We start from the raw sequence: 11,917 nt of genomic DNA, 5'->3' as shown, positions 1-11,917 counted from the left end.
TAAACTTAACAGATGGGTAATTAACCCAGCTTCCTTAAAATTTTATGTTGATTCAACTCATATCTAAGTTGTCACTTAGTATAATTTAACATTTTAAGTTGAATAAACTTTTTTTGTGTTGACTGAACTTAAAATTTTAAGGCAGCCAGGTTACAGATTATTTTAAGTTGATTCAACAAACTGTTTTTTACAGTGTAGTTTGAATAATGTCATTGTGTATTTTAATTAATGACAAAGATCATTATACAATGACACTATCATGCAATGACATCATATCATCAATTGCAACATAAGATATTTACACATAATTGTGAAAAAAGTCAAAACTTTGAGATATAAACTTGCAGTTGTGAAAAAAAGCCAAAAATGTGCAAGTTTAAATCTCAAAATTCTGACTTTTTTCACAATTCACAATTGGCGACGTATGATATAAACTTATCAGCCAGAAAAGAAGTCACGACCATGAGATATAAACTGACAATTGCGAGAAAAAGTCTGAATTTTGAGATGTAAACTCACAATTGCAAAAAAAAAAAATCTGAATTGACAGATAAATATGCAGTGGTTAAAAAAATAGTCAGATACATGAGATATATTCTGACCTTTTCCTTACAAATTTGAGTTTACATCTTACTATTCTGACTTCTTTCTAGCAATTGTGAGTTTACATCTCACAGTTCACAGAAAAAATGTGAATTGTGAGATATAAACTTACAATTGCGAGAAAAAGTCGTAATAGTAAGACATAAACTCATTATTGTGAGAAAAAAGGCAGGACCGTGAAATATAAACTCACAATTGGAAGTAAAAGTCTGATTTTTGAAATATAAACTCACAGTGGGAGGAAAATAGTGTGAATTGTGAGATATAAACTCAACTGTGAGAAAAAAGTGCAAACTGTGAGATATAAACTCACAGTTGGGAGGAAAAGTCTGATTTTCAAGATATAAACTCACAGTTGGGAGGAAAAGTCTGATTTTCAAGATATAAACTCACAATTGCAAGAAAAAAAAAACTGAACTGTGAGATATAAACTCACAGTCTTAAGTCGCTGGGGTTTATTTGTAGCAATAGCCAAAAATACATTGTATGAGTCAAAATTATTGATTTTTTCTTTTCTTTTCTTTTCTTTTTTTTTGTATCTCGACCAAATATTGTCCTATCCTAACAAACAAAGCTTTCAGATGATGTATAACTCTCAATTTTGAAAAAATTGACACTTATGACTGGTTTTGTGATCCAGTGTCACAACTGTGAGAGAAAAAGTAAAAGCTGTGAGATATAAACTCACAATTGCAAGAAAAAAGTCTGAATTGTAAGACATAAACTCATAATTGTGAGAAAAAAGTCAGGACTGTAAGATATAAACTAACAATTATGAAAAAATAGTGTGAATAAGATATAAACTTACATTTGAGAGAAAAAGTCTGAATTGTGAGATATAAACACAATTGAGAGACAAAAAGTAAAAACTGTGAGATATAAACTCACAATTGCAAGAAAAAAGTTTAGACTGTGAAATATATACTCACAATTGGAAGTAAAAGTCTGAACTGTGAGACGTAACCTCACGATTGTGAGAAAAACGTCAGGACTGTAAGATATAAACTAACAATTATGAGAAAATAGTGTGAATTGTAAGATATAAACTTACTTATAAACTTTATTTGAGATAAAAAGAAAGTCTGAATTGTGACATAAAAACACAATTGTGAGAGAAAAAGTAAAAACTGTCAGATATAAACTCACAATTGCAAGAAAAAAGTCTAAGTTATGATTTATAAACACAATTGTGAGACAAAAAGTGTGAATTGCAAGAAAAAAGTCTGATTTTTGAGATATAAACTCACAATTGAGAGAAAAAAGTCTAAATTATGAGTTATAAACACAATTGTGAGACAAAAAGTGTGAACTGTGAGATATAAACTTACATTTGGACGAACTGTGAAAGGAAAAAGGAAAAACTTTGAGATATGACTTCACAATTGTGAGAAAAAATGCATGATCGTGAGATAAAGACTCACAATTGCAAGAAAAAAGTAATTGTGAGATATAAATTTGCAGTTGTGAGAAAAACAGTCAGGACCATGAGAAATAAACTCACAATTGCAAGAAAAAAGTGCAAACTGTAAGATATAAACTCACAGCTGGAAGTAAAAGTCTGAATTTTGAAATATAAACGTCAGGACTGTAAGATATAAACTAACAATTATGAGAACATAGTGTGAATTGTAAGATATAAACCTACATTTGAGAGAAAAAAGTCTGAACTGTGACATATAAACACAGTTGTGAGAGAAAAAGTAAAAACTGTGAGAAATAAACTCACAATGGCAAGAAAAAAAGTCTGAATTACGAGTTATAAACTTACATTTGGATGAGTAAAGTCTGAATTTTGATATACAAACTCACAATTGTGAAATAAAAAAAGTAAAAACTGTGAGACATAAATTCACAATTGCAAGAAAAAAGTGTGAATTGTGAAATATAAACTCATTAATTGGAAGTAAAAGTCTGATTTTTGAGATATAAACTCACAGTTGTGAGAAAAAAGTCAGGACTGTAAGATATAAACTAACAATTATGAGAAAATAGTGTGAATTGTAAGATATAAACTCACAGTTGCGAGAAAAAGGTCTGAATTATGAGTTATAAACACAACTGTGAGACGAAAAGTGTGAATTGTGAGATATAAACTTACATTTGGATGAATTGTGAAAGGAAAAAATAAAAACTGTGAGATATATAAATTCACAATTGTGAGAAAAACGGCATGATCGTGAGATAAAAACTCACAACTGGAAGTAAAAGTCTGATTTTTGAAATATAAATGTCAGGACTGTAAGATATAAACTAACAATTATGAGAAAATAGTATGAATTGTAAGATATAAACTTACATTTGAGAGAGAAAAGTCTGAACTGTGACATATAAACACAATTGTGAGAGAAAAAGTAAAAACTGTGAGATATAAACTCACAATTGTGAGAAAAAAAGTCTGAATTATGAGATATAAACTTACATTTGGATGAATAAAGTCTGAATTTTGATATATAAACTCACAATTGTGAAAGGAAAAATGAAAAACTGTGAGATATAAATTCACAATTGTGAGAAAAAAGTGTGAATTGTGAGATATAAATTTGCAGTTGTGAGAAAAATAGTCAGGGCCATGAGAAATAAAATACATTGTATGGGTCAAAATTATTGATTTTTTCTTTTCTTTTCTTTTCTTTTTTTCTTTTGTATCTCGACCAAATATTGTCCTATCCTAACAAACAAAGCTTTCAGATGATGTATAACTCTCAATTTTGAAAAAATTGACACTTATGACTGATTTTGTGATCCAGTGTCACAACTGTGAGAGAAAAAGTAAAAGCTGTGAGATATAAACTCACAGAAAAAAGTCTGAATTGTAAGACATAAACTCATAATTGTGAGAAAAAAGTCAGGACTGTAAGATATAAACTAACAATTACGAAAAAATAGTGTGAATAAGATATAAACTTACATTTGAGAGAAAAAAGTCTGAATTGTGAGATATAAACACAATTGCAAGAAAAAAAGTGCAAACTGTGAGATATAAACTCACAATTGGAAGTAAAAGTCTGATTTTTGAGATATAAACTCACAATTGTGAGAAAAAATTCAGGACTGTAAAATATAAACTAACAATTACGAGAAAATAGTGTGAATTGTAAGATATAAACTCACAATTGAGAGAAAAAAAAGTCTGAATTGTGACATATAAACACAATTGTGAGAGAAAAAGTAAAAACTGTGAGAAATAAACTCACAGTTGCGAGAAAAAAGTCAAGACCTTGAGAGAAAAAGTCAGAATTCTGCTTTTATATCTCACAATTCTGAGGACAAACGAAGCGAATTGTATGAATTACGAGATAAAAAGTCACAATTACCTCTCTAATTAAATTTTTTGTCCCATAGTGGAGACTGACTTCCAAAGTTTTGTTAGTCCACAAACTACTTGAGTTATCAAACATAATGTACCGTGCTCTAAAGCTAAATTGGTTGTATAGAAACTTACTAAAACAGAAACTTTCCTTCCTCTTTCCGATAAAGCCTGTGTTAAAAATGATAATTGTAGCTTCGTTGGGCAAGGACCCTCATGAGATTAAGCTTTCTTATGAGGATAATGAGAGTGCATTAGTTGTATCCCAGTCACTAATCTCTTCATGCACATGGGGCCAAACTGGGACAAAAGTTTTAATGGGGTCGCTTGTAATCAAACCCATTAGCTTCTCCCTCATTCACTGAGTTTCCTGATTGACACATAATGTTCATTTATTCCATATATAACGATCCCTTAATGCGGGTTTCGAGGCTCTTCAGAATGCTTATATTCAATTCTCATCAGACCTCTGCAGACAAGGTCTTAAGCCTAATTAATCAAATTAAAGAATCCATTCCTCAGCCACTCCATTAATCAAGCTGTACTGTGTGATGTGAATGTAAAGTGACCTCACTGGAAGAGACTACATCAAGCAGCACATCGCAAACACGCCGCACGATACGCTCATGGACTCACATGCTTCCTTTACAGTAAGTACTGTGACTGAGAAAAGGGCTGGTTTCAGCAACATTCAAGCTTCAAAACCACACAAAAGTAAACAGCAATGAGACTGCATGAAGAGCAAACTGAGAGTTTATACTAACTCTTCTGCTTCTCAGAATTGTTTCCATAGACAAAGATCAACAACTTAAAATCTTCAAATTTGCCAAGATGACAAAACCTGTAATCGAAAATCAGGAATTTCTCATAAAATAATAAATTTTACAGTTACAAATAACTGTATGCATGTATGTATGTATATATATATATATAATATATTGTATATATATAATTGTATATATATATATGTATATATATATATATATATATTAAATTGTATATATATTTTTTGTTCAAAAACAAAATTAAGTAATTTCATTTTTAAAATATTAAAATATTAATATAACTATATTTATAAATATTTATTACAAATTATTAAAATAGAAAACAGTTCTTTTAAATATACATTATATATATATATATATATATATATATATATATATATATATATATATATATATATATATATATATATATATATATAATTATTACAATTAATTAATTAAATTCTTAAAATATATTAAAATAGAAAACAGTTTTAAAACAGTTTTTTAAAATACAATGTCATTAATGTATTATAATAAATTGAACGTATATTTAATATTTATAATAATATATACAAGACTTTCTTCAAAAACATAAAATTAAGTAATAAATTCATTTACATTTTTCAAATATTCAAATATTCAAATATTAATATATTACATATTTTTATAAATATTTAATATTAAAATTCTTAAAATAGAAAACAGTTCTTTTAAATTATAATATATATTAAAAAATTATATGTAGAGACTTCTATCAAACGATAAAAATTCTAATTATTCCAAATAAATAATTCTTAATTATTCCAATAAAAACATTCTTAAAATATATTAAAATAAAAGAATCTTTTTTAAACCGTAATATATGTAAAATGTAATAAAAATATAATTAATGTAATTAATGTAATATTTTAATAAAACACACACACACACATATATATATATATATATATTTCAAAAACATAAACATTATATATTAAATTGTTAAAGTAAATTTAAAATAGAAAAGTTCATTCAAATTGTAATACATAAAAAATGTAATTAAAATATAATTAATGTAGTATTGTAATATTTTATTAAAACACACACACACACACACACACACACACACACACATATATATATTTCAAAAACATAAACATTATATATTGATTAAATTGTTAAAATAATACATTAAAAATAGAAAACAGTTCTTTTAAATAATAATCTATATAAAAAATAATTATATATATAGACTTCTTTCAAACGATAAAAATGCAAATTATTCAAATAAATAATTCTTAATTGTTCCAATAAAAAACCTTCTTAAAATATATTAAAATAAAAAAATATATATTTTAAAAAATGTATTTTTTTATTTTTTTAAAAATGTAATTAAAATATAATTAATATAACATATAATAAATTGTATGTATATGTATGTGTGGATGTATTTATGTATTTGAAACATTAATTAATTACATTGTTAAAATATATTAAAATAGAAAATAGTTCTTTTACTTTTTTTGATATATATAATATAATTAATATGACATTAATTATATTAACATAGCTGACAACTCCATTAAGTTGCCAAATATGAAACAACAACTTTTAAGTCATAATATAATTTCCTTGCAGACAATTTTTTATGTTCCGTTCTAAGAAAATTATGCTCCAGCTTCTATTTCTTTCCTGTTTCTAATTCTAAAGAAAGGAAGCAGATTTCCAGAATGCACATTTTTAAGCACAAATATTCCATGAGTCTCTCTATAAATTACTATAAGTGCATAATGTTCATAAAAAGATAATGGAGTATGGCATGTCAAACCAGAGGAAGTAAAACGTAGAAGATTCTCCTAGTCTCCTGCTACAATGGGGGCGACTGATTTCCACTTCAAACTGACCAGAGTCTGAGTGGTCAGTGTGGTAGTTTGGAAGCGGCCACCGTTCCTCTAATCTACACCACACAGACTTTCAGACTTGTCTTGATCTTTAAACAAGCCCAAAGTGACGTCCCTTTGTAGCTGAGCCATGTTCCACCGGCTCTGGCTGAACAGGGCGTCTCTTTGCAGGGTGTGAAATGTCTGGACGCTTCTTCCTCTATCCCTGTCATAACTGGTGTGTCCTGATTCCCTCAGGCGCTGTCAGGCGTGCTGCACTGGAGGAGTGGAGGAGCTCAGTGAAGACTGGCGCTCTCTGAGAAGCGTATCCAGCCAAGAGACCATCTGTCATAGCGAATAACTGCGTGACAGCACAAATACAGTCCTACCTCACTAAAACCTCGACTAGCACTGAGAACACATGGATATGAGAGCTTGCAATTGAAAGAACTGATCCAAACAAAACATTTCTTGTTGTAGTGGAAAGGAATGAATGAATATAAAGCAAACAGTCATACTTTCAAGACTATTGCTAAGACTACCTTTGAAATACTCAATATTTAAATGGTAAACAAGGTGTTTTATATCGTTTAGCTGATTCAAACTGCTCATTTAGCATTATTTACATGGGTGAACCCAAAATACAGTAGTTAGTATGGTCTGGTTAGCCCCTACTGGTAGATGTTATAACTACACCCGTGCCAACGAGCAAAAATGACAGAATTTAAACTAGATGAGTAAAGTTTGAGAACAAACTTTAAGTTGGCTCGAGAAAGCCTAGCAGAAAGTTTGAAGCAGTTGTAAGTAGGAAAGCAGCTAGCATGATTTAACACATTGCTTACATGATTTAACATGTTGCTAACATGTTTTAGCATAATTAGCTTGTTGCTTGTATTTTTATAGGCTGATTACAATGTTGTTAGCATGATTAGCATGTTGTTAACATAGTTAGCAAGTTGCTAGAATGTTGTTAGCATGATTAGCAAGTTACTAGCATGTTTCTAGCCTGATTAGGATGTTGATAGCATGTTTCACGCATGATTAGCATGATACTAGCATATTTCTAACATGGCTAACATGTTACTAGCATGTTGCTGGCACGATTAGCATTATACTAGCATTTGGTTGGAATGTTACTAACATGGTTGGCATGCCGCTAGCATAATTACCAAGTTACTAGCATGTTTCTAGCCTGATTAGGATGTTGATAGCATGTTTCACGCATGATTAGCATGATACTAGCATATTTCTAACATGGTTAGCATGTTACTAGCATGTTGCTGGCACGATTAGCATTATACTAGCATTTGGTTGGAATGTTACTAACATGGTTGGCATGCCGCTAGCATAATTACCAAGTTACTAGCATGTTGCTAGCATGATTAGCATGTTACTAGCATGTTGTTAACATGTTTTAGCATAATTAGCTTGTTGCTTGTATTTTTATAGGCTGATAACAATGTTGTTAGCATGATTAGCATGTTGTTAACATAGTTAGCAAATTAGTAGAATGTTGTTAGCATGATTAGCAAGTTACTAGCATGTTTCTTGCCTGATTAGCATGTTGATAGCATGTTTTTGACGCATGATTAGCATGTTACTAGCATGTTGCTAGCATGATTAGCATGTTACTAGCATGATTATCAAGTTACTAGCATGTTGTTAGCATGTTTCTAACATGGTTAGCATGTTTCTAGCCTAATTAGTAAGTTACTAACATGTTGCTAGCATGATTAGCATGTTACTAGCATGTTGTTAGCATGTTTCTCGTATGATTAGCATGTAACTAGCACGTTGCTAGCATGTTGGTAGCATGATTAGCATGTTGTTAGCATGATTATCAAGTTACTAGCATGTTGCTAGCATGTTGTTAACATGTTTCTAACATGGTTAGCATGTTACTAGCATGTTGCTAGCATAATTAGCAAGTTACTAGCATGTTGTTAGCACGATTAGCATGTTACTAGCATGTTACTAGCATGATTAGCATGTTATTAGCATGTTGTTACCATGGTTCCAGTATGATTAACATGTAACTAACATGTTGCTAGCATTATTACCAAGTTGCTAGCATGTTACTAGCATGTTGCTAGCATGGTCAACAAGTTACTACCATGTTTCTAACATGATTAGCATGTTACTAGCATGTTGGTAACATGATTAGCATGTTGTTAGCATGTTTCTAACATGATTAGCACAAAGCATTTACTTCAAAGTAATTAAATGGCTTTAAAATAATTTGACTATAATTATTATTAGGTTATTATGCTGATGATGGCTGTATTATTTTAGCTAATATCATCGCGATCCATGATTGTTTTTAATAATGTTTTCCATTTGTGGTTATTTTGTTGTGTTTGTCATTTTATTATTATTTTTGTAAAATATGTCTATACATTAATTTATTTAATTTTACTACTTACTACTTATTACTTGAGAAATGTTGCTTTGAAAAATAGCTCTATTTATTTATTTGTTTAATTTCAGGTAAAGTTTTAATTTCAAGTAGCGAAAATGTTAACTTAAATTTAGTAACAGTAATTTTGTTTACTAATGAAGTAATTTTGTTGTCTGTTTATGTCATTTCTATTAGTTTTTTTTATTTTAGACATGTCTATATAGCATTTATTTATTTATTTATTTTAATATATTTTATTTCAGATAATGTTTTAATTTCAAGTACTGTAAATGTTAACTTCAATTTAGTAACAGTAATTTCGTTTAGTAATCAAATAATTTTGTTGTGTGTTTGTGTCGTTTTTATTAGTTTTTTTTAAAAGACGTATTTATTTATTTATTTATTTATTTATTTATGTCAGGTAATTTTTAATTTCAATGTTAACTTCAATTTAGTAACAGGAATTTCGTTTAGTAATCAATTATTTTTTGTGTTTAGTTTGTATCTTTAAAATGATTAAATTATATTAAATTATTGTTTTAATAAATTATTATTTAATACTATTAAATTATTTTTTATTGTTTTAAAGATATGTCTATATAGCATTTATTTATTTATTTATTTATTTCAGGCAGTGTTTTAATTTTAAGTAATGAAAGTGTTAACTTCAATTCAGTAACAGTAATTTCGTTTTTTAATCAAGTGAAATTGTTGTGTTAATGTAATTTTTTTTTGTTTTTTAAGACATTTATTTATTTATTTTTTATGTCAGGTAATTTTTAATTTAAATTAAAGAAAATGTTAACTTAAATTTAGTAACAGTAATTTTGTTTAGTAATCAAGTAATTTTGTTGTGTTTACGTCATTTTTTATTAGTTTTTATTTATTTATTTAATTGTATTAAAATTATTTTTTTTTTAAAAAAGACATGTCAGTATAGAACGTATTTATTTATTTTATCATTTATTTATTTAATTAATTTTAATTAATTAATTTAAGCTAATGATTTAATTTCAAGTAATGAAAACGTTAACTTTAATTTAGTAACAATTTAGTTTAATAATCAAGTAACTTTGTTATGTGTTTGTCATTTTTATTACTTTTTATTTTTTAAAGACATGTATTTATGTATTTATTTATTTTTAAATTTATTAATATATTTTTATTTTATTTCAAGTAAGGAAAATGTTAACTTCAATTTACAGTAATTTCATTTCGTAATCAAATGATTTTGTGGTGTTTATGTCATTTTTATTAGTTTTTAATATTATAAAGACATCTATATAGCATTTATTTATTTAATTATTTTAGTCAATGTTTTAATTTTTCAGTAACGAAAATGTTAACTTCAATGTAGTAACAGTAATCTCGTTTAGCAATCAAGTCATTTTGTTGTGTTTATGTCATTTTTATTAGTTTGTAGTTTTAAAAGACATTTATTTATTTATTTATTTATTTACTAACTTTAGGTCATTTTAAAATTTCAAGTAGCAAAAATGTTAACTTCAATTTAGTAACAGTAATTTTGTTTAGTAATCAAGTAATTTTATTGTGTGTTTATGTCATTTTTTATTTGTTTTTATTTTTAAAGACATTTATTTATTTATTTATTAACTTTAGGTCATTTTAAAATTTCAAGTAGCAAAATTGTTTTTTTTTTTTTTGTTTGTTTTTATATGTTTTTTAAAGACATGTCTATTTATTTATTTACTTATTTATTTTATGTCAGGTCATTTTTAATTTCAGTTAAAGAAAATGTTAACTTCAATTTAATAACAGGAATTTCGTTTAGTAATCAAGTAATTTTGTGGTGTGTTTTTGTCATTTTTATTAGTGTGTAGTTTAAAAAGACATTTATTTATTTATTTACTTTGGGTAATTTTAAAATTTCAAGTAACAAAAATGTTAACTTCAATTTAGTAACAGTAATTCTGTTTAGTAATCAAGTAATTTTGTTGTGTGTTTATGTCATTTATGTATTTATGTATTTATTTTTTTATTAATTTATTTAATTAATTAATTTAAGCTAATGATTTAATTTCAAGTGACAAAAACTTTAACTTTAATTTAGTAACAATAATTTAGTTTAATAATCAAGTAATTTTATTGTGTGTTTATGTCATTTTTATTACATTTTATTTTTTAAAGACATGTATTTATGTACTTATTTATTTTTAAATTGATTTATATATTTTATTTTATTTCAAGTAAGGAAAATGTTAACTTCAATTTACAGTAATTTGATTTCATAATCAAATTATTTTGTAGTGTTTATGTCATTTTTATTAGTTTTTAATATTTTAAAGACATCTATATAGCATTTATTTATTTATTTATTTTAGCCAATGTTTTAATTTTTCAGTAACGAAAATGTTAACTTCAATGTAGTAACAGTAATCTCGTTTAGTAATCAAGTCATTTTGTTGTGTTTATGTCATTTTTATTAGTTTGTAGTTTTTTATTTATTTATTTATTTATTAACTTTAGGTCATTTCAAAATTTCAAGTAGCAAAAATGTTAACTTCAGTTTAGTAACAGTAATTTTGTTTAGTAATCAAGTAATTTTATTGCGTGTTTGTCATTTTTTATTCATTTTTATTTTTTAAAGACATGTATTTATGTATTTTTTTTTTATTAATTTATATATTTTATTTTATTTTATTTTATTTCAGATAAGGAAAATGTTAACTTCAATTTACAGTAATATAATTTCGTAATCAAATGATTTTGTTGTGTTTGTGTCATTTTTATTAGTTTTTAATATTTTAAAGACATCTATATAGCATTTATTTATTTATTTATTTCAGGCAATGTTTTAATTTTTCAGTAACGAAAATGTTAACTTCAATGAGGTAACATTAATTTTGTTTAGTAATCAAGTCATTTGGTTGTGTTTATGTCATTTTTATTAGTTTGTACTTTTAAAAGACATTTATTTATTTATGTATGTATGTATGTATTTATTTATTTATTTATTTATTTA

The sequence above is a fragment of the Labeo rohita genome, chromosome 25, assembly GCF_022985175.1.
Source record: "Labeo rohita strain BAU-BD-2019 chromosome 25, IGBB_LRoh.1.0, whole genome shotgun sequence".
In the NCBI taxonomy this organism is placed as follows: domain Eukaryota; kingdom Metazoa; phylum Chordata; class Actinopteri; order Cypriniformes; family Cyprinidae; genus Labeo; species Labeo rohita.
Note: the sequence above shows the minus strand (reverse complement) of the source record.